Raw genomic sequence first — 27,951 nt, 5'->3', positions numbered from 1 at the left:
ATACAAGAACGATACATTCATACAAATAGGATGAACATAAGCTTTGTAATGATACCTTACAAGAGACCTTTTGCATGAAGCATATTCCAGTTACATTATATTCACACTTAAAACATCTTTCCATAAAACATATGAGTGCAATGTCACAATTCCCTCAAAACTTGACATCTCTTTACCCCTCACCCATTTTCCCAACAAATCTTTCATTTTGTTTACACATTCCCCATTACTCATACCAATATCCCTCTTAAGATTCCTAAATTTAACTCTATATGTTTCAGGGGTAATCTGAATACTTCGCGACATAGTATCTTTAAATTTCCAATAGTCTAAAGCATCTTCAATAGGCATTCCATTGAATACATTTTGAGCTTTACCAGTTAATTTCGCAATCAGGGTAGGAACTCTCTTAGTATCAGGGATTTCATGTATTACACACAGCCTTTCAAAGGTAGTCAGATATCAGCAATATCACCCTCTTCACTGTATGCAGGACATAAGTGTTCCCATTTCAGGATTTTTGGAGTGTTGGGAGTCATTGTGGTCAGGGGGTTCTGCTTCTGCTTCTCTAGCAGGTACAGTTGGTATTTTTGCTCTTTCTCTTTCTTCCCACTCTCTTTCTCTTTCTTCTCTTTCTCTCTCTTTTTCTTCCATGGCTCTCCTCTCTGGCTGAGTCTTTTTATTCAATGGTCCTTCTGTGTGCAGCCTCCTCTCTGGCTGACCCTTTTTCTTCCATAGCCCTTCTGTGCACAGCTTCCTCTCTGGCTGCCTTTGCCTCCATAGTTTCTCTGGCTGCAGCTGCTTCTTTGAGCCTCATTTCTGCCTGCCACATTTGAAACTCACAGTCCTTTGCCTTCTCTGCTGCTTCCAGTCTGGCCACCTCTAGTTTTGTAGCTGCAGTGGCAACCTTTACAAATCTTGTGTGATAAGTGGCAACTGCCTGAGGTGCCTCCATGCTCATTTCCATGAGTTATCTGCTGCCCGTTCCCACTCAGCACAGGGCATTTATTCCTCAGGTGTTCAGTGGAATTACAATGATAGCATCTTCTGTTTTCCCAGAAGATTTGGGACAAGGACTGGAGGAGTGAACTTGGTGGGGTGAGTGTCCAGCCTCCCATCCACCCTCCTTCTTCTCAGGGATAAAATGGGGGCCTTGAGTCCCACCAAAATTTAACCCCTCTGCCTGTGATTTATTCCTACTAGGTTCTTGGGAATGTTCAAATTTATCTGCAAAAACTGCAAGTTCATCGACCATCTCCACCTTTTTATCCAATAAACACTGTTTTACATCATCACGCGACATATTCAGGAACTGTTCCTGAGGAATCAAATCACGCATTCCTTCCAAGCTTGTAATATCTTTTCCTCTCACCCACTTATCCAGTAGATCTCTCATTTAGTTCACATAAGCCACATTACTTAATCCAGCCCCTCTCTTAAGGCTTCTAAATTTTACTCTATATACTTCAGGTATAATCTGAAACTGTTTCAAAACCAAATCCTTAAATTTACCATAATTGGAAGCAACACACATGTTAGTAAATGGCAAGGAGCTCCCTGAATGGAGAGAAACTGGCAGGGGCGGCTCTAGCAATTTCGCCGCCCCAAGCACGGCGGCACGCCGCGGGGGGCGCGCTGGCGGTCGCCGGTCCCGCGGCTTGGGTGGACCTCCTGCAGATGTGCCTCCAGCAGACCCTCCGCAGGCATGCCTGCGGGAGGTCCACCCGAGCCGCCTGCCGCCCTCCTGGTGACAGGCAGAGCGCCCCCCGCGGCATGCAGCTTGGCGTGCTGGGGTCTGGAGCCGGCCCTGGAAACTAGTGCAGACATTTCTCTGGTCAGGAGAGACCTGATTCAGGAGAAAGACATACTGACAGAACAGATGGCAGAGCTTCTGTTAGTGGGTGGTCACAAAATATTTGTGCCTTTGGCTAAAGTGCACCTGGAAACTGGGGATTTGCAAGCTGAATTAACCGTCACTGCGGTCCCTCAAAATCCTACACAAATTCTTTTGGGGAATAACTTTTTCAGTGTGGCTAGGGCTATCCAGGGGTCTGTGAGCAGCAAGAAGAAATCTTTGCTGAAGCCCCAGTGGGAAGGAGCAAAGCTACAGAAACTGCTGAGGAAATGAGAGAGTGTCTCTTTAATTCCTCTACTGCCCTGCAAAGCAATTTGCTACCAAAGGTGGAGGTGAGTAAAACCAGCTCCTGTCCAGTGTGTGTTCCCTCAGGGGATGGGAATGTTTTGCCTGACAGTAGGGAGACTGTACAGGTTGCTGGCTGCCAGGAAGTTGCAGTTAAGCTAGGGACAAATCCTGCTCTAGGATGCATAGGGAAATGTGTCCTGAAGAAAAGGGCCCAAGGCTGTCACAGGAGCGTATAGCCGTCTTTGCAGACCCTGTTCCCGAGTCTTGGTATTGCTAAATCCCAGTGCTCATGAAACAGCCCCCCCCCCATGAGCTTGATGTAAAAATCATGATTTTTAAATAATTTGACTCTCAATTTCTGACCTTTTAGGGCCACACTTGTGTTGTGTTTACAAGCTTTCCTCCACAACCCTAAGGAGCAGAAATTTACTTTTTCTTTTAAATGTGACTGATATTCTTGCATGATCCCAGGACTCCAGGAGCTGGGGCTTTAGGAAAGACACCAAAACCAACAAGACTCGTAATACAACTGTGAGACTTGGCAACACTGGTGGTGTGCCATGTGCTTCTTAGCTGTGGCTAAAGATACAGTCCATAGTATTGAACTAATCTAACGTGGTTCCCTCTGTCAACTTGACTCATGTTACAATTCTGGGGGTGTGCGGAGGGTGTTCCCGGTGTTGTCTCAGCAGGGAAATACACACACAGCAGATCTGAGTTTAGGTAGCAAAAGGAAGGGTTTTATTGCGATATAACACAACAGGAAATACCTGTGTCTTAGGCCTGGTCTACACTAGGACTTTAATTCGAATTTAGCAGCGTTAATTCGAATTAACCGTGCACCCGTCCACACCAGGAAGCCATTTAATTCGACCTAGAGGGCTCTTTAGTTCGAATTCGGTACTCCACCCCGACGAGGGGAGTAGTGCTAAATTCGACATGGCTATGTCGAATTAGGCTAGGTGTGGATGCAAATCGAACTTACTAGCTCCGGGAGCTATCCCACACTGCACCACTCTGTTGACTCTCTGGACAGCAGTCCGAGCTTGGATGCTCTGACCAGCCACACAGGAAAAGTCCCGGGAAAATTTGAATTCCTTTTCCTGTCTGGACAGTTAGAATCTCATTTCGTGGTTGGACATCGGGGCGAGCTCAGCAGCACCGGCAGCGATGCAGAGCTCTCCAGCAGAGGAGTTCATGTAATCTTTGAATAGAAAGAGGGACCCAGCATAGACTGACAGGGAAGTCTTGGATCTGATCGGTGTGTGGGGCGAGGAGTCTGTGCTTTCGGAGCTGCGCTCCAAAAAACGGAATGCAAAGACCTACGAGAAGGTCTCCAAAGCCATGAGAGACAGAGGATACAGCCGGGATGCAACGCAGCGCCGCGTGAAAATCAAGGACCCCAGACAAGGCTACCAAAAAATCAAAGCGGCAAACAGACGCTAATGAGCCTGCTACCACTGCCCCACCAGTGACCATGGACTCTGACGATGGGACAGTGTCTACGGCCAGTTCCTCGGCGATGTTCGCGGACGGGGAAGATGAGGAAGGGTTTGTGGAGGACGAGGCAGGCGACAGCGTTTACAATGCTGGTTTCCCCGACAGCCAGGATCTCTTCATCACCGTCACGGAGATCCCCTACCAACCGTCCCCGGCCATTAACCCGGATCCTGAATCAGGGGAAGGAGCAGTCGGTAAGTGCTTTAACCATGTAAACTTTTATTCTTAATATAACAGGAATCTGAAGTATGTGAAAAGGAGGTCTCTCTATATATGGGGATAGAACAGAAATCCTCCTGGGAGATCTCCACGAAGCTCTCCTGGAGGTAATCGAAAAGCCTCCGCAGGAGGTTCCTGGGGAGAGCTGCCTTATTGGGTGCTCCGTGGTAGCACACTTTTCCGCGCGAGGCTTTCATGAGGTACTCAGGGAGCATTGCCTCCCCGAGCACGGCTGCATAGGGCCCTGGTTTGTGCTGGCTTTCACGCAGCATGCGCTCTCTATCTCCTTCAGTGACCGTCCTCAGGGTGATCTCGCTCGGAGACTCCTGCATCTAATTAGGGGAATTACTGTAATGTTACGCCTGGTCCAAAGTATTTTTAAAAAATCTCCGGACAGACAGCATAGCAGAGACTCAGCACGCTGCTGCGTGACGAGCATAACGGAAAGCCAAAGAATCAAATGGACGCTCATGGAGGGAGGGGGGACTGAGGACGCAAGGTATCCCACAGTTCCTGCTGTCTCCGAAAAGCATTTGCATTCTTGGCTGAGCTCCAAATGCTTCTAGGGTCAAAAACAGTGTCCGCGGTGGGTCAGGGCATAGCTAGGCAATTTACGCAGCCCCCCACCCACCCCCAGAAGTGAAAGGGAAAACAATCCTCTCTTGACTCTTTTACATGTCACCCTATCTTTACTGAATGCTGCAGATAGACGCGATGGTGCAGCACTCAACACCAACATCCTTGCTCCCCCCACGCTATGGATGGCTGATGGTACAATATGGCTGGTATCCGTCCTCATCATCAGCCTATTGGCACATGGGGCAGTGCAAAAGGACTGGTAACCATACCGACTACCATCTGTCAGGTCCCCCAGTGTCAGGTGAACCTAATTTTTCATGGTAGATGGTGCAGTATGGCTGGTAACCATCGTCATCATAGCAACAGGGGGCTGAGCTTCATCAGCCCCCCCACCCTTCATGTGTAAAGAAAAGATTCAATTGCCCCTGGACTAGCAGCAGGATGCTGGGCTCCTCTCCTCCACACTCCTTAATGTCCTATCTGGACTATCATAGCAACTGGAGGCTGCCTTCCACTCATTTCTCACTAACAAGTCACTGTGTCTTATTCCTGCATTCTTTATTACTTCATCACACAAGTGGGGGGACAATGCTATGGTAGCCCAGGAAGGCTGGGGAAGAATGGAATGAACAGGTGGGGTTGTTGCAGGAGCATCCCCTGTGAATAGCATACAGCTCATAATCTGTGCAGGATCTGACACAGAGCAGCTGTGCTCTCTGGTTCTCTGATACAGAGGTTCTCTAGTACACTTGCCCATATTCTAGGCAGGACTGATTCTATTTTTAGATACCAAAAAGGAGGGATTGACTCAGGGAGTCATTCCCAATTTTGGCTTTTGCGCCCCTGGCTAAGAGCACTTATGACAGCAGCAAATGGTGCAGTGCAAAAGGACTGGTAACCATGCCCATCTTATTACCAATTTATGGTATGGTAGATGGTACAGTATGGCTGGTAACCATCTCTGCTGTCATGCAAAAGCAAAAGCATGCTGCTGTGTAGTGCTGCTGGACCGCCTCTGTCAGCGGCATCTAGTACACATATGGTGACAGGCACAAAAGGCAAAACAGGCTCTATGGTTTCCACGCTGTGGCGTCTGCCAGGGCAATCCAGGGAAAATGGGCTTGAAATGATTGTCTGCTGTAGCTTTCCCGGAGGAAGGGATGACTGACGACATTTACCCAGAACCACCCGCGAAAATGGTTTTTGCCCCATCAGGCACTGGGATCTCAACCCAGAATTCACAGAGACAGACTAGACTGTGTTCATTGTTCACAAAAATTTATCTTTGCAAGGAATTCACTCCCTTTTTCCCATCACACAGCTTCGACTGTCTCCAGACCTGCCACAGCATCCCCCTCACAGAGGCTGGCAAAGATTAGACGGTGAAAGAAAAAGACACGGGACGAGATGTTCGCTGAACTTACGGGGTGCTCCCGAGACGAGGCGGACCAGCAGAGCCAGTGGAGGGAGACCCTCTCTCTGTACCAGCGCTCACACAGCGAACGGGAGGAGAGGTGGTGTGAGGAAGACAAGCAAGCGACTCAAACGCTGCTTGGACTAATGAGGGAGCAAACGGACATGCTCCTGCGCCTTGTGCATGTTCTGCAGGACCTCAGGCAGGAGGACAGAGCCCCCCTGCAGTGTATCTGCAACCGCCCTCCCCCGCCACAAAGTCCCATACCCCCCTCACCCAAAATAACCAGAAGGAGGGGCGCCAGAGGCCGTGTAAACTGTCACTGCACCCCAGCAGAGTGCTCAAGTACCCAAAAGCTCTCATACCCTAAATTTTGAGAAGTCCTTTCCTTCCCGCCTCACCCAAGCCCCCATCCCAGTTTCATCCCCTAACTGTCTAATTGATAATAAAAAATACTTTTCTGTTAATTACTGTTTCCGTCATGTTCTTTTAGAGGAGACTGTGTTTGAAGGGGGGGAAGGGGGTTGATAATTTGACAGGACAATCACCTTTACCAGGGTACAGACATGGGGGCAGGATCAGCAGCAGGTCACACTGCAGTCAGTACGCACCCTGGTCGGTATGGGAGGTGGTTTGCAGGTTCTGTGTGGGTGGGGGGGTACGTGACTTTGTAGCGGGGGAGGGGGGTTACAGATCTCATGCAACGGTCCCTGTCCTGGACCACAGAGCCACGCAGCAGAGGAATCTGTATCCGTCCTCCCCCGCCAAAAGGCCACATAGCCCCCGCACACAGAGTCCCAAAAAGGAGGGATGGCAGGCTCCGTTGAAACATCCAGTCCGGCACTGCAGACCGCTCTGGGAGCAGGAGCCTGTCATTCCTCAAGTTTAGAGGTGGTCTTTACATCACTGCACACCCCACCCAGCACAGTCCGTGTCCCAGTTTCAACCCTGTAACGCAAAGTCATCAATAAAGAAACCTTTGTAAAGTTACAGTGGAACATGTATTTTATTTTTAAACGTGTGTTGGAAGTTGGGGAAGCGGGGTGGGCGGGGTATGTAACTGCAGATGATAGTCAACAGTCACTTGGTAAAGAAACAGGGGCAGGTTCAGCTTCTCTGTAAAGAAACTGAACAGTCACAGGTCACGCTGCTCACTGCTCGCTGGTACTTGAAGAGTTCCTTGTCGCTGTGCAAGGCACCTGCACAGAGCTTCAAGAGCCAGGGCATTAGTGGGTAGGCTGGGTCCCCGACGATCACTATAGGCATCTGCACATCCCCAAGACTTATTTTGTGGTCCGGGAAGAAACTAAACAGACCAGAGTTCCTGAAAACACGCACGTCATGAACTTTGCCTGGCCACCCGACGTTGATGTTGGTAAAACGTCCCCCATGGTCCACCAGTGCTCTCAGCACCATTGAAAAGTAGCCCTATTTCTCAGCAGCTGACTGTGGAAGAGGTGGACGATAAGGTGTGAGGAGTTGACAACGGCCATAACTGCAGCGGGATCCGTGCTCAAAGTTCTGTGGCGCCCGCACTGTCACTGAGCAGAAAAGTGCACGAACAGATTACCCGCAGGCGCTTTCAGGGAGGGAGGGAGGGCGTGATTGACGGTTCAATGATGACAGTTACCCAAAACCACCCTCGATACATTTTTCCCCCAGCATGCATTGGGGGGAAATCCCAGAATTCCAATGGGCAGTGGGGAGTGCGGGAACTGTGGGCTAGCTTGCCACAGTGCACCGCTTCCAAAGTCGACACTGGCCCCGTTACTGTGGACTCACACAGTCGAACTAGTGTATTTAGTGTGGATACACAACTTCGACTTGATAAGATCGATTCCACAAATTCGAATTAAGTTGATTTGAAATAGTCTTGTAGTGTAGACATACCCTTACAGAGCTGGAGGGAGGCCCACTGGGAGGTCAGCACACAACAGAAACTGCAGACGAGCCAACTCTTGTGCATTGATTGGAAGAGTTGTGATTTCTGATTTAAATTAATCCTCACTGATGATCTCACAAGAGAACTCTCAGGGGAAAAAAATATCCTGACGTTTGAGAGTTCTAAATGTGAGGTGGGTCGTCGGCCGGCATTTCAGTGGCGGGGGGGCCCTTCAGTGCTGCCGAAGACGCAGAGTGACTGAAGGGCTCCCCGCCGCCGAAGACCCGGACTGCTGCTGGGTGAGTACAAGCGCCACATCTTCCCCGCTGTGCCCCAGGCCCCCTGAATCCTCTGGGTCTCCCTGCACTGGATGCAGCATAGCCATCCTAGCACTTAGGGCTGCTAGGAGATGATTCCCTGCTCCTGCCCACACTAGGGCAGCATGAGAAGTTTGAGGAAATAAAATCATAGATTCTAGGACTACACAGGACCATCCTGATCATCTAGTCTGACCTCCTGCACATTTCAGGCCACAGAACCGCACCTGCCCACGCCTATAACAGGCCTTAACCTCTGGCTGAGTCATTGATGTCCTCAAAACATGGTTTAAAGACTTCAAGTTACAGAGAGTCCACCATTGATACTAGTTTAAACCTGCAAGTGACCCATGCCCCGTGCTGCAGAGGAATGTGAACCCCCCCACACCCAGGGTCTCTGCCAATCTGACCCAGGGGAAAATTCCTTCCTGACCCCAAATACGGTGATCCTGAGCATGCGGGCAAGACCCACCAGCCGGACACCTGGGAAAGAATTCTCTGTGGTAACTCAGAGCTCTCCCCATCTAATGTTCCATAACCAGCCACTGGAGATATTTGCTGCTAGCAGTCACAGATTGGCTACATGCCATTGTAGGCAGTCCCATCACACCATCCCCTCCATAAACGCATTGAGCTCATTCTTGAAGACAGTTAGGTTTCCCCCTCCGCACCCTCACCCGACTGCTCCCCTTGGGGTTCTGTTCCAGAACTTCACTCCTGTGATGGTTAGAAACCTTCATCTAATTTCGAGTCAAAACTTCTTGGCTAGTTTATATCCATTTGTTCTTGTGGCGCTATCACATTGGCTCTTAACTTAAATAACTCCTCTCCCTCCCAGGTGTTTATCCCTCTGTTGTATTTATAGAGAGCAATCATATCTCCCCTCAGCCTTGTTTTGGTTAGGCTAAACAAGCCAAGCTCTTTGAGTATCCTCTCATAAGACAGGTTTTCCATTCCTCGGATCATCCTAGTCACTCTTCTCTGTACCTGTTCCAGTTTGAATTAATATTTCTTAAACATGGGGGACCAGAATTGCACTCAGTATTCCAGATGAGGCCTCATCAGTGCCTTGTATAATGGTACTAAGACTTCCCTGTCTCTACTGGAAATACTTCACTGATGCATCCTAGGACTGCATTTGCCTTTTTCATGGCCACATCACATTGGCGGTTCGATTAAATTTCATCCCATTTCTATTACTCCAGCTTTCAAGGTCATCCAAATCATCTTGTATGACATCCAGTTCTCCTCCATATTGGCAAATAAAACCACCTCCAGGCATAGGAACTCTCCCATGCTGACAATGCAGCAGTGAAACCACATCCTGTGCCCCACACCTCCTGTGGTCGTGGTCAGAGACAGAACCCTGAAGAGTTGTATCCTGAGTGTAACAGTCACCCCCGTTCATCTACACATGGTACAACCACTTGTGGGCTCACCCTGATGGGTAGCTCCACACAGGTTAGCGCGCTGCACTCCCTGAACACGCACATACCTGGGTTCATAAATCCACGTTATTGAATGCCCAATGGCACTGTCTGCGGTGAGGGAGTGGCTGGGATTCTCAGAATACAGCTAAGCAAATGAACCCTTCAGAAGCTCACAGGAGCACTGAGTGCACATCACCAAAGCTCTCCGAGTCCTTTTGAGTGCTTTATTTGCTATATTGCTTCTGGGCCACATTTGCTTAGTTACCCGGCTCCACGCAGGGCTATGTCTCACTAAGCCATGAGTGGCCAGTGGTGCATGCCAAATAATGGCCAGGGAAAGCTTCAGTCAGACCATGGCTGACCAAGATGTAAAGTGGCTCCAAGCGGATGCACGGTTCCACTAGTGCCCACCATGGCCATGGAGCGCAGCCAGTGGGACGCCCCTCCTGAGACCACTGTTAAATTGCTTCCCAGAGCAGGAGGCTGGAGCTTCCTCCAGTTTGCAGCCTGGGTAGTTGGGGCAGCCATAGGGATGCAATAAAGAAGATGCCCATTTAATGTTCTTTACAATATTTATGTGACTCATTGGACTGATTTAGCATATGTCCCACGTTACATTCACAAAGCCATTTGGCTCCGTATTGAGCACTCAGACGTTAGGAAATGGCAGACTTCTGCTTGTTCCGCAGCTTTAATTGTGTGTGTGCATCACGGTACAGTCTTTAACTGGGTCTCGTAGTGAGAAGTGTCAAGTAACTGTAGCTACACCCACCACTGTTTGCTCTGCCTAGTTACTTTTTTTGCAATAAACACTTATGAAAAATGGATCCTGCAGCTGTTTCTTCTCAGTGACTGTTTATAATTAGGAAGGCAAAGGAAAATGAGAATTGCCTCCATTAGCTTCTTTCTGTTTTAAAATGACTGCCCATGTGTTCTGCTCCATGAATACTGTCCCCGTCCCCCACAGCCTTTGTCCCTTCCCCTGTGGTTACTGCCCTAATGTTTCTTTCGCCATTGTCTTCATCTCCTGCCCTCTGTCCACACACCCGCTTATCCAGCTCCTTGTCGCCCTGTGCTATACTCCCAAGTAACTCTGAATGTCTCTTTTGGGCCTCCCTCGCCCCTCAGCCTCTTTAAAAAGTCCCTTTCTCTGTCTCTCATTCATTTTCTTTTCCTTATGCTGCTGTTTCTCTTTTTCCCCTTGTTTCTTATTTATTTTGTCTGTTCTTTTCCTTCCCTTCCTGTTTTGTGCGGCTTTCCAGGTTTGGCTCAGTCAATTTTAAAGATGTTTTTGTTTTCAGTTGGGCTCGGATCACTTTCTAAATCACTTCCCCAGCCCATCCCCATCTCTCCAATCACTCCGCACTTTCTAATTTTCTTTTGCTATAGGAGGCCAAGCATGAGAAACACTACATAGAGTAGCAAAAATATACTACATACACTGCAGTATTAGCTGTAGGAAATAATATTATTATTTTAAGTGGCTTCAATGGCTGGTTCATGTTTCACTAATCTCTTGCGGTTGAAATCCCCGTTCCTGCAATGAGAGACAGAAATTGAAGTCAGTGTACCTTCTACATCAGTCTTAGCATCCAAACCCTGTCCAAATGCCTGAGGTCATTGCTACAACTCCAGTGTCTCCCCATTGCTAGTACCTGACAGCTTCCCTGGTGGTAGAAATTCTCACAAAGACCAGGCATAGGTAGTTTAGCCACCTGTTCAGACCAGATAACACACTGGTTAAAATGCTGGTGGATGCTTGCACTCCTGTCATTGTTACTACAGGGGGAGCTGCACTGGTGGTAGCTCAGAGGTCAAGTATTTGAAGAAAAATCTCTGTCTCTTGGGCCTTGTCCAGACTAACAAAAGCCCAGCCTCCACTGGGAGACTGTAAATGTTCATCAGAACTGGCTGCTCTTAAGCTGGTGCTGAGAGGTTTAACTACTAGTGTAGACAGGAAGGAGTGGGCTGTGGCCCTGAAGTCTCAAATGCTTTTTGCAGTGGGGCTGAAAAGGGCTTTGTCCTGTTTTCATGGACAACTAACGCTCCTGGGAGCTGCAGAGCCCGAGCGCAGCGAGGGGGGAGCAGGGGGGTGTGTGCATGGGGGCCTCTGCCCGCATGCATCTGCTGCAGGAGCCCCCAGGAGCCCCCAGAAGGCAGCTCCTCCCTGCCGATCTGCTGCAGCGGCCCAAGCTCGGCAAAGCCAGTGAGTGAACTTGGGGCGGGGGCCACTGGGGTGGGGTGGGGAGGGCTCACAGGGGGGCTGTGCACCCTCCAGGGGAGTTCAGGGGGCGGGAAGGGGGGAACCTGGTCTGGGGAGCAGCCCCTGGGCATGGCTGGCCCCTGGGGTCTATAAAGGCTCGTTGGGATTTGCCCCTCAATGAACCAATGCTTACAGGGGGGACGGGGGGGCCAAGGTGGAAGTTTCACCCAAGGCACAAAATATCCTTCCACCGGCCCTGGGTCACCCTAGTACCATACAGTGTGGGGAGACCACTGAACGCTAGGTGGCAGCTCCAGAACACATCACAGCAACACCCTCTGTTGGAAAGGAACTAGAATCGCCCTTGCTCTGTCCCATTGTCACACAAGCTGCGTTCTGCAGAGTCTATTACTGCTCTGTTCCACATCCCTAGCACAGAGCACTGAGGTGCTGAGGTCCTGGCAGGAACAGGTACTACATGAACTGAGTTTAGTGTTGTTCCTAGCACACCTGGCTGGTAAAGCAGGCTGCTGCTGCATGCTGCCACTGCCCAGAAGCCACACAGGCCTGCAGCAGAAGTTGAGCCCTGTCAGTGCCCTGTACCACTCTGTGCCTGGCTCAAGCCAGTGGGAAGCCCCTCCCACCCCTTCCTAACTAATTTATTGATTTAGAGGGGGAATAGCCCACCCTTGTCATTCCCTGATTCAATACCTCCTGGCTCTCACCTCTGCTTCCTCTCTCCCATCTCCTTCATGTACTCGTCATGGCCAGTTGTCACGCTGATGTAACTGAGCTTCTGCATCAGCCTGCAATTAACAGGTGTTGTTACACGGGCTGTTAGCGATACAGTCTGATGATTCATGTCCCTGCCCCTTTTGATGTCTGCCAAACGGGGCAGGTCAGATTCAAGTCCCTGAATCCCAAATCCACTTGGATGGTTTCAGTTAAAAGGTGTTTGATTTCTGGTTCAGATGTGGCCAGAATCTTAGGAGAGAAGCTGATCTCACAAACATTTCCACCCTAACACTTGTGAGATTTCAGTGTCATTGTGACAGGGAGGGCGAGAGGCCAGCCAGCCCTGATTACTGAGGAAGCACACTTAAGCAGGGGTCACTCAATTCCCTTAGAAGAGCAGCAGGAAGCTGCAGAGTGAGGGAGTTTGCAGTGGGTAAGCTCCAGCAGAGAACAGAGGGATTTGAAAACTTTATTTTAAATGTTTGTTAATTTAAAAACACAGAAGCTTAGAAGGGATGGGGAGGGACAAAGAATTTGTGAATTATTGAGGCAATCCCTTGAAGGGGGAAACTAAGGCAAGGCAAGCCACCTACAGAGCAACCTCCAGCCACGAGGGGGAAGCTGGGAGGAGGCCAGCCTGATGACGTTCATAAAATCAAGACAAGAGCTTTACTTCTGATGGGGGCTTGACCCCGAACCCTGGCGCTGATGCAGCCTCATACCAAACCTCAAAGGCTAGCCCTGAGGATACACCCACAACATGAACCTGAGTGGTAGCCTAAACCGAATCCAGGTCGGAATAGTACCTTCCTCGCCAGCCCCTAATTTTCAGTAATTGGCAGTGCAACGCTGGCAGTGCCATAAGCAAGGACCAAGCAGGTACAGGGAGCAGCCCATGTAGTGGATTTCCCCTGTGTACCTGGCATGCTAAACAGCACTGACATGGTTAATATGAAAACTTGTGATTTTATCTGGGTACTATTGCACAATAATATCTTGGACACTAGAAAGTAATGCAGAATACAGAGCAGGGAAAGTATTTTATTCTGTGGTTTAAAGCACTATATACATTTATGAAAATATTATTAGTGATCATTAATTATTGACTGATTATTAACAAAGCTCCCCAGAGCAACCTAGCATCCTTTGTAAAGAGGAATTTAAATCTGGTCTGCTAACAGCGAACACCTAGGTTAGGAGTGACTGACAGTTACAGAATGCACACAGAAAGGAAAAAAGAAAGAAAGGTACATGCAACAGGTCTGGGATGATGATTTTTTCCCTGGCAACTACCTAGATAAAATGAAACAGCCACAAATTAGAATAATTCCAACTCTTCAAAACACACACACACACACACACACTCATAAAAAGGGGCTGCCCCCAGCATTACATACCATTCTATGAATCTGTCTAGCTTGCTGCAGGAGTCTGATCCACTGCCATCTATTTGTGAAAACAATCACCATTGAGAAGTTAGATTTTATTTTCTTGCCATGTAACAGAGCTGGAGTCATTAGACAGTAAGGAACAGCTGAGTTACCTGTCACACGACTTGACATTACGGAAGTGTCTCTGCTGTAGTCTGAACTCTGAATCTCAGGTGGAATGTGTTATGGCTCAGGAGCTGAAGACAGCCTCGCTAGCACCTCCCCCTTGGGTTTCATAGTTCCTCCTCTAACTTTCCTCAGGTTGCAAAGGAGCTGTCAGCACTGGACAGGTGTGCTCCTTCTCAGTGAACTGCACTAGGGAAATGAAGGCAAATTAACTGATTTTCACGTCTTCTTTCTCTTCCCCCATATACCCCACCAAACGTGCTGCCCTTCCCCCCACCACACCCACTAGCCTTCCTGCATCCCATCCCTCCAAAATGCCATAACCCAACCCTCTCTTCCCACAGCCAGTTCCTATTCTGCCTTCCCACAGAAGCTCCTGGTTCAGTCCCTTAGCCCCGGGTCGCTCTCCCCTGGGTGCTGGCCTAAGATGACACTGAACTAGCAGTTTACATGGGGAATGTGTATGGCGTGAGAAGGAAAACTTCGCAGAGTAAAGAAGTAAGGTGAGGCAGGAGCCCTTCCAGGTCAGGGTCCCCCACCCCTTGTCGTGGCTTTTGTAGAAACACTCTGGGGCCGCTGTGCTCACATCTTGGGGGAGTAATCTGGCCCCTGAATTTCCATAGAGTCTTGGATTTTTGGGTTCTTTATAAACAATATAAATAATGAGTCATTGGCCCAAAGAGAAAGAATGACTCTGTTGCCTAGTGGTTAGGGCACCCACTGGGAGGTGGGGGGACCCAGGGTCCAACCCCCTGCTCCACTGACTAATTATTTAAACGCAGCAGGAGAGATTGATAGGGCCCCACACCAGAGTCTCCCATCACCCAGTGGTTAGAGCACTCTCCTGAGAGGATTTGAGCAGGGGTCTCCCTCTTTTCTCCCCCTCCGGCAGAGAGAGGGGACTTGAATCCCAGTCTCCCACATCCCTGGTGAGTGCGCTACCCATGGGACTAACAGTTATAAGGTTGGCTGCAGTAGCAACCTCCACCCAGCCAGACTTTGAATGGGACCCAATCCAGCAGGCAGCCTTGGGGCACACCCACTGGCCCAGGCCCTAACAAAAAAGACGGTTACTCACCGTTGTAACTGTTGTTCTTCGAGATGTGTTGCTCATATCCATTCCAGTTAGGTGTGTGCGCGTGCCGCGTGCACGCTCGTCGGAAGATTTTTACCCTAGCAACAGTCGGTGGGTCGGCTGGGCGCCCCCTGGAGTGGCGCCACTATAGCGCCAGATATATACCCTGCCGACCCATCCGCCCCTCAGTTCCTTCTTGCCAGCTACTCCGACAGTGGGGAAGGAGGGCGGGTCTGGAATGGATATGAGCAACACATCTCGAAGAACAACAGTTACAACGGTGAGTAACCGTCTTTTCTTCTTCGAGTGATTGCTCATATGCATTCCAGTTAGGTGATTCCCAAGCCTTACCTAGGCAGTGGGGTCGGAGTGAGACATGGCAGAATGTAAGACTGCTGAGCCGAAGGCTGCATCGTCTCTGGATTGTTGTACCAATGCGCAGTGTGAAGCAAAGGTGTGAACCGATGACCAGGTAGCCGCCCGACAGATTTCCTGGATGGGGACATGGGCCAGGAAGGCGGCAGAAGAGGCCTGCGCTCTTGTAGAGTGAGCAGTAAGATGGCTAGCCTGAATATGAGCAAGCTCGTCGTAGCATGTCTTGATGCAGGATGTTACCTAAGACGAGATCCGCTGGGAAGAGACTGGCATGCGGTTTGCTACAGCTACAAAGAGTTGGGGCGAACGCCAAAAGGGTTTTGTCCTCTCTATATAAAACGCGAGAGCCCTACGGACGTCCAAAGTATGAAGCTGCTGTTCCCGGCGCGATGAATGCGGTTTTGGAAAGAAAACAGGGAGGAAGATGTCCTGGTTTACATGAAAAGCAGACACTACCTTAGGGAGGAAGGAGGGGTGTGGTCGCAGGTGCACCTTGTCTTTATGGAAGATTGTATAAGGAGGGTCAGCTGTCAGGGCACGGAGTTCTGAGACTCGCCTCGCCGAAGTGATAGCGACGAGGAAGGCCGTCTTCCAGGAAAGATATAAAAGGGAACACGTGGCCATAGGCTCTAAAGGGGGCCCCATAAGTTTGGCTAAGACCAGGTTTAAGTCCCAGGTAGGGGTCGGGCGCCAGACCTGTGGGTACAACCGCTCTAGTCCCTTAAGGAACCTGGAAACCATCGGGTTAGAAAAAATAGAACGGCCATCTTCGCCTGGCCGGAAGGCCGAGATAGCCGCCAGGTGCACCTTTAAAGAGGAGACCGCAAGGCCCTGCTCCTTAAGGGACCAAAGGTAGTCTAATATCGCTGGAATAGACACCAGATGAGGATCGAAGTTGTTCTGATTGCACCAGTGTGAGAAACGCTTCCACTTGGCGAGGTAAGTCGTCCTAGTGGAAGGTTTCCTGCTCCCCAAAAGCACCTGCTGTACCGCAGCAGAACAACGCCGCTCTGCTTGGCTCAACCATGCAGGAGCCATGCCGTGAGGTGAAGGGACTGCAGGTCCGGGTGGTGAAGCCTGCCGAAGTCCTGCGTTATGAGATCCAGCCACAGTGGCAGGGGAATTGGTTCCACCACCGATAGGTCGGACAGCAGGGTGTACCAATGCTGCCTCGGCCATGCTGGAGCAATGAGAATGAGGTTGGCTCTGTCCCTCCGGAGCTTGAGCAGCACTCTGTGAATGAGGGGAAATGGCGGAAAGGCATAAAACAGGTGTCTCGTCCACGGGAGGAGAAAAGCGTCTGAAAGGGAGCCCGGGGAGCGTCCCTGGTTGGAGCAGAACATGTGGCATTTCCTGTTCTCTCTGGAGGCAAAGAGGTCTACGCGGGGAAAGCCCCACCTCCGAAAAACAGAGTGGACGACGTCGGGACGGATCGACCACTCGTGAGACAGGAATGACCTGCTGAGGCGATCTGCCAGAGTGTTCTGTACTCCTGGGAGAAAAGACGCTACTAAATGAACAGAGTGGGCTATGCAAAAGTCCCACAGGTGAATGGCTTCTTGGCAAAGTAGGGAGGAGCGCGCCCCGCCCTGTTTGTTTATGTAGAACATTGTTGTTGTGTTGTCCGTGAACATGGATACACAGCGGTCGTGTAGATGGACTCGAAACGCCTGGCACGCTAGGCGGACTGCCCTCAGCTCCCGCACATTGATATGCAAGGCCAGCTCCTGTGGTAACCAGAGGCCTTGAGTGTGTAGGTTCCTGAGGTGGGCACCCCAACCCAGAGACGATGCGTCCGTGGTCAGCGCCACTGAGGGTTGGGGAGGGTGGAATGGTACCCCTGAGCAGACTACCGCGGGGTCCAACCACCAAGTGAGGGAATCGAGGATTGGCCTGGGGATCGTGACTACCGAGTCTATGTTGTCCCTGTGTGGGCGGTATAGTGAAGCGAGCCATGTTTGGAAGCGCCGAAGCCGCAGTCTGGTGTACCTGGTCACAAAGGTGCATGACGCCATGTGACCTACGAGGCCGAGGCAGGTGCGCACCGACGTTTTTGTCGGGTAGGATTGGAAACTTCGAATGATCGAAGACATTGCCTGAAAGCCCGGCAGAGGGAGGCAGGCCCTGGCCAGATTGGAGTCCAGAACTGCTCCAATAAAGTCTATCCTCTGCGTTGGAGTCAGAGTAGACTTTTCGATGTTGACCATGAGGCCTAACCTCCCGAAGAGGCCTTTGACTACATGAAGGTGCTGGGATACTTGCAGCTGGGAAGTCCCTCGAATGAGCCAATCGTCAAGGTACGGGTAGATGTGTATTCGACGATGGCGGAGGGCGGCAGCGACTACGGCCATGCATTTGTTGAAGACTCTCGGGGCCGTAGATAGGCCGAAGGGGAGCACCGTGAACTGGTACTGCTGGTGGTTGACGACAAAACAAAGATAGCGTCTGTGTGGTGAGTAAATGGCAATGTGGAAGTATGCGTCCTTCATATCAAGGGCGGCATACCAGTCTCCCGGATCCAGGGATGGGATAATGGTCCCCAGGTTACCATGCGGAACTTGAGTTTTACCATAAATCTGTGGAGTTCTCGCAGGTCTAGGATTGGTCGTAGACCTCCCTTTGCCTTGGGGATTAAAAAGTAGCGGGAATAAAACCCCCGGCCTCTCATGCCCTCTGGCACCTCCTCTACGGCACCCAGACTTAAGAGAGTATGGACCTCTTGCAAGAGGAATTGCTTGTGAGAGGGGTCCCTGAAGAGGGACAGGTAGGGAGGGTGGGAAGGAGGGGGAGAAACAAATTGTAGGTGGTATCCCGCTTCCACCATGCGGAGGACCCAGCGGTCAGAGGTTATCTGGGACCAGGCAGGGAGGAAATGGGATAGACAGTTGGAAAAGGAGGGTGAAGGATCCAGTAGGGAAACTGGTGGGTCGTTCTCGGGCGTCCCATCAAAAGTTTTGCTTTGTCCCCGAAGATGGTTTTGGGGGCGCTTGATTTTGGTTTCCCTGGTTGCCAGATTGTCTCCGCCGATTCACCCTGCCACGACATCTGGTGTCTTGTCGCGGTCTGGGCTGATTATAGGGGCGGTATGGCTGGGGCCTGAAGGACCTACGTTGGGTTACCGGTGTGTGCATGCCCAACGAGCGCATTATAATGCAGTTGTCCTTGAGGCTTTGCAGTCTTGGGTCGCTTTTCTCTGAAAAGAGACCCTGTCCGTCAAAGGGTAGATCCTGAATCGTCTGCTGCAATTCAGGAGGAAGACCCGAAGCTTGGAGCCAAGATATGTGCCTCATGGTTATCCCAGAGGCAAGAGTTCTGGCTGCCAAGTCCGCTGAATCCAGGGAGGCCTGGAGGGCAGTCCTGGCTACTTTTTTACCCTCTTCCAAAAGGGCCGTAAATTCCGCGCGGGAGTCTTGTGGTAGGAGTTCAGTGAACTTGCCTACAGAGACCCATGTATTAAAGTTGTAACGGCTTAGGAGGGCCTGCTGATTGGCCACCCTAAGCTGAAGGCCTCCAGCCGAGTATATCTTATGACCTAGGAGGTCCATGCGCCGAGCCTCCTTCGCCTTAGGAGCCGGCGCCTGCTGGCCATGCCGTTCCCGCTCATTGACAGATTATACCACCAGTGAGCATGGAGGTGGGTGGGTATATAGATATTCATAGCCCTTCGATGGGACCATGTATTTCCTTTCCACCCACGGAGCCGTAGGTGTAATAGAGGCTAGGGACTGCCAGATGGTGTCAGCATTGTTTTGTATAGTACGGATGAAGGGGAGGGCCACTCGAAGGGGGGCATCAGCCGTCAATATGTCCACCACTGGGTCCTCTATTTCAGCCACCTCCTCGACCGGTAGGTTCATGTTCTGAGCTACTCTCCGTAACAGGTCCTGATGAGCCCGAAGGTCAATAGGAGGAGGACCCGAGGAGGATATTCCTGCTACCACCTCATCAGGCGAGGAGGAGGAGGAGAGGCCCGGTACCAAGGGGTCCTGTGGTGGGTCAGTGAGCGGCAAAGTTCCTTGTGCATCAGGATGAAAGTCGGGTTCTGCAGAAACAAGTGGCTCCTCTTCCGTGCCCGTGGGAGGAAGCTGGCTGACCGTGGCTTCGGGGGCTCTATGATCAGAGGGACCTGAACGCTGAGCCACGAATGGGGCACCTTGTGCTTCGTGGTATGCCCACAGAGTCCAGAAAGCCCATTGAGGAGGGTCTTGCTCTTGGCCTTGTGCCTCGGACTGCTGGTAGGAAGCACTGCTGGCGTGGGATGAGATGGACGGGTGCCTCGAAGGCCATGGCGGTGCCGAGAGACCCTGGGACATTGCCGCCGATTCAGCCGTTCGGTCCCAGGGCAGTACCAAAGAACGGTACCGGTCCTGTCAGTGCCGGGACTGAGATCGGGACCATCTACCGCACAGGTGCCGGGAGGTCGACCGGGATCTCGAGTCTCTGTGGCGAGAACGGCTGCGGGACGTGCGGTACCGAGAATGGTACCGAGAGCCGGATCGGTGCCGACAGTGTCTGTCCGGAGACCGGGATCGTGAGCGCCTCCGCGAGTACGACCGGTACCGCGATGGAGAGCTGTACCGGGACTGCGAGCGGTGCTGGGATCGGGACCGGCGTGAGCGGGAACGTCTCCGAGATCGCCATCTGGAGTGACGCCTCTCTTGGTGGTCAGGGGAAGGGGGCCTCATAATGGCCGGCTTGCCAACTGACTGGATGACCCGCTCCGGCGGTGCCGGGGGTTGAAGCTGCGTCGACTCCGTTAGCGCAATGAGCTTTCGTGCTGTCGAGAAGGTCTCGGGAGTTGAATGGAGAGCTAGCTCAACCGCAGTGTGAACTGGGGAGCTGTGTGGTACCGGACTCAACCGCCCTTGCGGTGCCGGAATTGATGGTGCCGCGCTAGGAGGAGCTTGGAACTGCGGTGCCGGAGTTGACGGTGCTGGTGCAGGCAGCGGATCCGGCCTGTAGGCCTGGATGTATGCTCCTTCTTAGAGGATGTGGCCGGTGCAGCATGACGTTTCCCAGAGGGGGAAAGGGATCGGTGCCGGGGAGCCGGTGCCGGCTGATGTCGGTTCCGGGACTCGGTACCGGAGTGAGCTGGTGCCGAAGGTGCATTCCTCACTGATGCAGACTGCTGGGCAGTCGGTGCCGGCGCCGCAGGGCTAAGTGACAATTCCATTAGGAGCTGCTTTAAGCGAAAGTCCCGCTCCTTCTTTGTTCTTGGCTTGAACAATTTACAAATTCGACACTTATCAGGAAGGTGAGACTCTCCTAAGCACTTCAGGCAAGATTCATGAATGTCTCCCACCGGCATCGGCTTCTGGCAAGCCGAGCACGGCTTAAACCCCGGTGCCTTGGGCATGAGCCCACACCGAGTCAGGGGAAAAAGGGGCTACTCCCCCAATCCCCCGGTGACTACAAACACTAACTACAACTAAACTATTAAAACTAACTATAACTACACTAAAGTTGAACTATATATACGATAAACGAGAAATAAGAGCGAGAAGCTAGGGTTGTGGAGGACAGCAATGCCGCACTCCACCGTTCCAACGACCGTCACGGGTGGTAAGAAGGAACTGAGGGGCGGATGGGTCGGAGGGGTATATATCTGGCGCTATAGCGGCACCACTCCAGGGGGCGCCCAGCCGACCCACCGAGTGTTGCTAGGGTAAAAATCTTCCGACGAGCGTGCACGCGGCGCGCACACACCTAACTGGAATGCATATGAGCAATCACTCGAAGAAGAACTGATCTTCCCCCAATGTGTGCATTGCTCTCAGGCATAGACAGGAGATAGGCATCAGGATGCCCAGAGGGAGGCAGCAGCAGGTGTGTTCAGAGGCAGAAATTGAGGCATTGAGAGAGTTTTGTGAACTATAGAGGAGCCTAAAACCAGGACTTAAGCACCAAAATTGGCCACCTGAGTCCCTTTGTGAATCTAGGCCTTCCTCCCACTGTACCTCACTGCCCCACCTGGAAAGTGAGACACAGTATGTCCCCACCTTCCAGGCATGCATGAAGAGTTGACAGCCATAAGGTCAGATATGATGTTCCCAGGGCCGGTGCAACCATTTAGGCGACCGGGGGGGCGGCATTTTCTTCGGTAGCGACTGCGGCGGCCGGAACTTCAGCCGCCCTGGTTGCCGCCGGCATTTTGGCTGAGGGAGCTGGGGCAGGGGAGCACGGGGAGGGCCGCCTGCAGCAAGTACGGGGGGGGGGGGGCATCATGCAGGGGAACTCCCCACCCCAGCTCACCCCTGCCCTGCCTCCTCCCCGAGCACGCCGTGGCTGCTTCACTTCTCCCGCCTCCCAGGCTTGCAGCACCTAAGCTGATTGGCGCCGCAAGCCTGGGAGGCGGGAGAAGTGAAGCAGCAACGGTGTGCTCGGGGTGGAGGCGGAGCAGGGGTGAGCTGGGGTGTGGGGGGGTGCCTCAAGGCGGATGGTGGAAGGTGGGGAGCTGCTGCAGGGGAGGTGCCTCATGGCAGAGCAGGGGAGCTGCCGTGGGGGGGGGGTGCCTCAGGGCGGGGGCTCAGGGGAGGGCGCAAGGTGGAAGTTTTGCCTAAGGCGCGAAACATCCTTGCACCGGCCCTGGATGTTCCTGGCATCACACAAGTAGGTTAGCTAGGCTGGGTCTCCGCAGAGTGCCCTGCCTACATTTCAGATGTACTTAGGAAGTGCCAGCCTCAGCATCCCTGCTGGGTGGAAGGCAGAGGCTATTTGTAGGCTGCACTGGGCACCATACACAAAGGGCTTTCTAGCTAAAGACCAACCACTTGAACTCTACCAAAACCACCTGGGAGATCGTGTGATCTACAGTGCTTGCCAGAGTAGCATGTTCTAGGCCGGAAGTACTGGTAGGTAAGCAAGCAAGCACATTCCTCACTAACTAAACTTTCCAAGTGTGATCCTAGAGCGATCACATTTGGAGACCATTGCAGTAATCCAGTCTTGAGGACAAAATAGGTAACTTGTGAATTTCACCTCCATGTAAATCAGGAGTAATTCTGCAGCTGTATGGCCGGTGTGAATGAAGCACTTAGTATTTGCCCCAAGGTATCCTCCAGTCAATGTGGCCAGCAATGTGTCTGCATCACAGCCAGGCCTGAAATAAGATCATAAGCAGCTGAGGATGTTAAGTAGGGCCAGCCCCATCTTACCAAAATCTTCTTGCTAACTTTCACTGCAAAAAGAAGATTGAGACTGATTTGTGTCAAGAGTAGCAATACCAAGAACATGGGCCCAGCAATCTTTTTTGTTTCCTGATCATCCTTTAGTGCTCATTTATAATGTAAAGAAAACATTTACAAAGCATTCAATTTATTTTACTGTAAGAATTTTAAAAACTGTAGCTTTCCATGGTGGCTGGTAGCAAAGTGGCTTAGATTGCTGTGGCATGGAATAATTGCTGTTTCTTACGTCCATCAACAGGAGCAGTTACTTTTTCAAGAGATGTGTATACAGATGCTGCTGCCCTAGTTGTTGTAAGGAAGATGTGCTGTATGTCTCATAGTCTTTGTGTGTAGGGTATGTTTGTATTGTATAGAGATGTGTTTATACCAGCAGAATGGGATCCAGAATACACCACTGGTAATAACAATACTGGAAATTAAAAAATAGCCAGCTCAAGAGTTTTTGCCATTATTCACTATTTACAAGGCCAAGCATGTAAGGCAGTTGTATGATTGGACAATTCACCATATTATGTAGTTTTAAAAGTTGCTGCATAATTATACTCCACAGTTTAACCTTTGATTTTTTTTTAAAAAGTTTCCTGCCATTTTGGTTGCAAACATCGCCTTCAAAATGTAAACTGGTTGTAAACCAATTCAGTGACATCTGCCTGAATCTGCAGACATACAGCCAGACAAAATAGCTCACATGCAAGCGTGAACTCTTCCCGTTCATTGCCATGGGGTGTTAACACTGAAAAAGAATGATGAAGATATAAAGATCAACAGATTGCTAACTATTGAACAAAAAATCAATGCTTGTCTATTGCTGGATGTCATGACAAATATTTGAACAGGTGCAGAGGGACAGCTAGCTGCTGTCAGGAGTTGCTAGGATGGAGAATGAAAAATTCAAACCCCTCCACCCAAATTTAAAGTCACTTATAGGAGTGTGTCTTGTCCAGAACATTAAACCGTAATATACTGCTTTCTCCTGTGTTACATCTCCCTACGGCTCTCAGCTGTGCAATTGTTTGTCCAGAGAATGGGATTGGCTTTTGTTTTTATCAGATGGAAACATTATCTTTGTGGGCCAATTCACTCACCTTGGGCTCTGTTCCCCAAAGGAGGTTTGTCAGTTGCCCATGATGGATTCAGTATCTCTTTTCTTTTTACATTGATGCATGTTTTTTTCTTACTTAAATGGTTTGACTAATAGCAGGAATTTCTTCTCCCTCTCTCTTTCCAACCCTCTTCACTGTCTTTGATTAAAACTTAATTGAGGTGGATGGAGGCTACATGGAACCTTCACTCATTCCTTCAGTGAGTGATGCTCTGGGGTAGAATAATAGAATACCAGGGTTGGAAGGGACCTCAGGAGGTCATCTAGTCCAACCCCCTGCTCAAAGTAGGACCAATCCCCAGACAGATTTTTGCCCCAGATCCCTAAATGGCTCCCTCAAGGATTGAACTCACAACCCTGAGTTTAGCAGGCCAATGCTCAAACCACTGAGCTATCCCTCCCCAAACTGTCTGCCCTAGAGCTGGAAGGTGGCAATTCAAGCTCAAGGAGACATCCCACTCCCAGCTCTGATAGAGCTAGTGTGCTAACAATAGCTATGTAGCTGTTCCAAATACGTGTCTAGAGTCTCTGAAGGGTGTGGGGGAAAAAGGTCCAGGGCCTAAAACTTTGGTAAAGTAAAGTGTATGTATGGCTTGGAGGAAGGAGAAGGGTAGAAACAATTATAGAAACAGAACTAACCATTGGTAACAGCTTGCAATTAATAGCTGCCTGGTGGCAGAGCAAGAAACTGCAAAGGGCAAAACTAAGAAAAACAGGAAATGTTTGCTTTGTTTTATCCCTTATATGGATGTCAGATTTTAAGGAAGTATATGTAACTCTTGCAGTTTTATCCTATATAAGCTCTTGTATTTTATCTATCAAGGGGGGTCCGGCTGCTTTGGCTGACTCCCCCATACATGCATGATTATTGATTAATCAATAAAAGAGCCTCAGGCTGTCTAAACACAACGCATGGGTTGATTTCCCCAACGAGGGATAATACCTGGAGCATAGCCCCTCTCACACCATTGCAGCTGCACTCCATTTTAAGTGTGCTGACTTGATCAGAGCTAGCCTGGGTACTGCTCCTTAAGCTGGAAATTACACTCTCCAGTACCAAGTGTAGGTGTACCTATCATTAGCTGAGGGCACAGGAAAAGAGCAAATTACTGCCCACACCTTGAACAAAGAGGAGGCAGGGAGGAAATTATGCCTCACATGGCATCTGTCACAGCTCCTCCTGGGTTGGTGCAGTTCACATTCCACACGATACTCAGGGCTGTGCCTGAAGGCTCAGTCTAACCCCATACAATCTGTATGCAGAAAGGAATCAATAGAAAGGTCCCTTCACCAGGAACAGCTGCAATGGGCTGCCTTCAAGGTGAAGGTTTTGTTTGGATTTTTCTAGAGCATAGCAACTGTCTCCAAAGCTACTGCAGCCCCAGGCTAACTTCAGCAGCGGCTATGAAGAGTGAACCAGTTAGTGTTGCTAAACAGGTTTCAGATGTTTCTGGTGTGGTGCAGACATCATGGCTTGCTTCTGCACCCTGCACGGAAGCAGCAGGGTGTATATATATATATTTAGTGAGGGAATTTACATGTGGTCATGAGAACTATTCATATCACGTCACTGCTCAGCAGTTAGGAAAGTGTAACCAAATAAACTGCATTGTCATTCTATAAATGGTATTTACCATGGGTGTTAAGCATGCAATGAAACTATGGATATAGACAGGGAGGACTAAAGTTAAAATCAGAAAAACAAACACAGCTCTCTAAGTGCGTCCAACTAAAAAGGAACTTAATGAAAATACAGGAGTATGTATTTGGGTAGCTCCTACAGGCACCAGCTGAGATTGGGGCACTACCATAGTCAACAGTCCATATACCCATAGTAAGGGCAGTCCTTGCCCCAAACAGCTTACAATCAGAAAGACAAAAGGCTGGTACTAGAACAGTCTCATGTTATAGATGGGGACCTGAGGTACAGACATTAAGTGATTTGTCCAAGGTCACACAGAGTCTGTCTCAGAGCTGAGAACCTAATCCAGCTCTTTTGCCTTAGCCACAGGCTCAGACTTCCTCTCTGATGCCTGTTAGGGCTCTGCACCAAACCCCAAAGCTGGCTTGTAGCTGAGTCTCTTTGTAACACCCAATCCTTTCTGCTGTTCATGGAACCCTCCAGTTTGTTAACCTGCGTCCGGCTCTCCCAAGCTTCCCGAGGTGCATATGGACTGGCTGGCTAGTTCCCCTGTCTGCCATGGCAGGTGAGGAGGGCAGGCTAGGTCTGTGCCCTGCCAGCATCCTATAGGAAGGATTTTTTTCATTGCTTTACAATTTCTGCTTGTTTTGTTTCCCATTGTTTAGTCCTCCAGAATTGTTGATATTCTCTCTCCTCAGGCAGTAACTACAAGGTCGCAGTTACAGGGATATCCTACGAATCCTCCTCCTTATTGTTAGCCTGCAAAGAAAGAAAGAAAGAAAGGAAAGTCATTACACAGGGAAGGTGTTGTGCTACTTGTTTTGTTCCTTCCTTACACCCCTTATAAAAATAAGACCTGGGCAGTTTGAGTCCAAACTGCTGACGCTTACAGAGGTGATAATACAGCGTTAAGGGCAATTACTGAAGAGTACCAGAGTGATTGTTCTCAGGGATTCTCTCAGCCTTTCTCCCCCACCTCTTGATATCCAGATTAGGCTGCTTGAAGCCCAGAATCGCAAGGAGTATTTGCAGTGGGTGTGCAGAAAGGCAGGACACCGGGCAGCTGGAGAGACCCACTTAGGTTTCTGCTATGATTTAACCCGTTCTGATGAAGAGTCCATACTTTCCTCCTGTTGTCTTTTGCTCTTCATCTAAAATACATGGTATGAAGGAGCCACCTGGGCATAATGAAGTGCAAATCACCCCATGCACTAAACATACATAACATACCAGGCCTAGCTACTTATATACCTTGCTGCTCTGGTAGGGTCCCAGTGGCTTCTGAAACCTAGCCCATGGGGACCACTAGAAGGCTCACAAACTTTTTAAAGGGATACGACCCAATTCTTTTACGCTACACCTTCCTCGCAAACTTCCCCTCCCTCCCTTCAAAATTCCAGCTAAAAATCAGAGAAGGAGCAAGGACCTGCGGTTTTTTTGGGACTCGAGTCTGGATGCCTTCCTAAACTCTCACCATAACTACCTCTGCCCTCATTTCATTTGCTCATTGTGGGCCTGATTCTGCCACTTTTGCTGCCCTAAGTGCCATGCTATGCAGTTAGTCCCATTGATTACAGTAAAATATGCAACCACACTCTGGGAGTCCAGCTCTGCTTGTCTGTCCTGGGATCTCTCTGTAGCAGAAATCTGCTGGGCTCAGGGATCCACCTTGATGCTCCGAAAGATACAGGAAAGTCACTGCTTCTAGATAAGTGAAGGATTTGACTTGATTATAACCACAGATTTGGCAGGATACCCCAAGGTCCCTAAGGCCTCATCTACACTATACAGTTTTGTCAACAAAAGTCAGCTCTTGTTAACAAAACAGTGGAGGCATACACCCTGAAATGCTTCTTCTGCTGATGTAATTCCTCTGCTATGCCAATATAATAAAACCACCTCAACGAGAGGCATAGGGCTTATGTCGGTGTAGTTAGGGTGACACAGTGTCTGTGTAGACACTGTGTAGATACTGTGTCCCTTATATCATGGCTCTGCTGAGCTGTGAAATTGACAAGAAAGCCAAGTTGGGCTGCCACCCAGGCTCCCAGCTTGGGCTGCTGCCAGGGCTCCCCACTCCCTGCTGGGAGCCCTGCTGCCCCCGCAGGTCCTGTCTCCCTTCTCCCCTTCGGGAGCTCGGCAGCCAACCAGACTCTGGGTGCGGATCTCCATCGGAACCCCCAGGCAGCTTCTCTCCCTACTCCTGGCTGGGAGTGCAGAAGCAAGAAACCCCAGGGGACAGCTGTGCTCCTGGTCCAGAGCTGTGTGGAGGTGAAAGTCCTGTCTCTCAGTCCCCAACACTGCCCCTCTTCAGTCTATGGAAGTGCTCCTGGGACACCAGCCACCACAGTAATTAATGCTAATCCTATGTTAGCTCCACTTATCTTTGTAGTGTAGACATAGCCTAACTCCTTCTTATGTAATAACCTGCATCATTCTTCTTGGAGTGGCTCAGACATCCCAGGAGAAGGTGGTTTGTTTTCCCCTTATAAGCAACAGAGTCCTCTTCTCTGGCTAATCCTAAAACCCTCTGACTTTGGGAGACCTGGATCTAATTCTGGTTCTGCCTCTGACCTGCTGGGTGACCTTTGG

General features: G+C 50.3%; 2 long non-coding RNA genes across 2 annotated transcripts; both read right to left on the bottom strand.

The window, feature by feature from the left end:
• Positions 1-10,917: 10,917 nt before the first annotated feature.
• On the bottom strand, positions 10,918-14,084 carry LOC120372621. Its single transcript, XR_005585078.1, has 4 exons — positions 13,966-14,084; positions 13,820-13,868; positions 12,413-12,493; positions 10,918-11,021 (listed from the first exon to the last, which is right to left on the bottom strand). It is a non-coding gene; the product is annotated as an uncharacterized LOC120372621 (long non-coding RNA).
• A 10,803-nt stretch (positions 14,085-24,887) lies between these two features.
• On the bottom strand, positions 24,888-26,472 carry LOC120372422. The gene is made up of 2 exons (XR_005584959.1): positions 26,292-26,472; positions 24,888-26,118 (listed from the first exon to the last, which is right to left on the bottom strand). It is a non-coding gene; the product is annotated as an uncharacterized LOC120372422 (long non-coding RNA).
• Between the last annotated feature and the right edge of the window lie 1,479 nt (positions 26,473-27,951).

This window comes from Mauremys reevesii, linkage group 9 (assembly GCF_016161935.1).
Source record: "Mauremys reevesii isolate NIE-2019 linkage group 9, ASM1616193v1, whole genome shotgun sequence".
Taxonomy (NCBI): domain Eukaryota; kingdom Metazoa; phylum Chordata; order Testudines; family Geoemydidae; genus Mauremys; species Mauremys reevesii.
The sequence above is the reverse complement of the archived record's forward strand: the minus strand, read 5'-3'. Positions and strand labels throughout refer to the sequence as shown.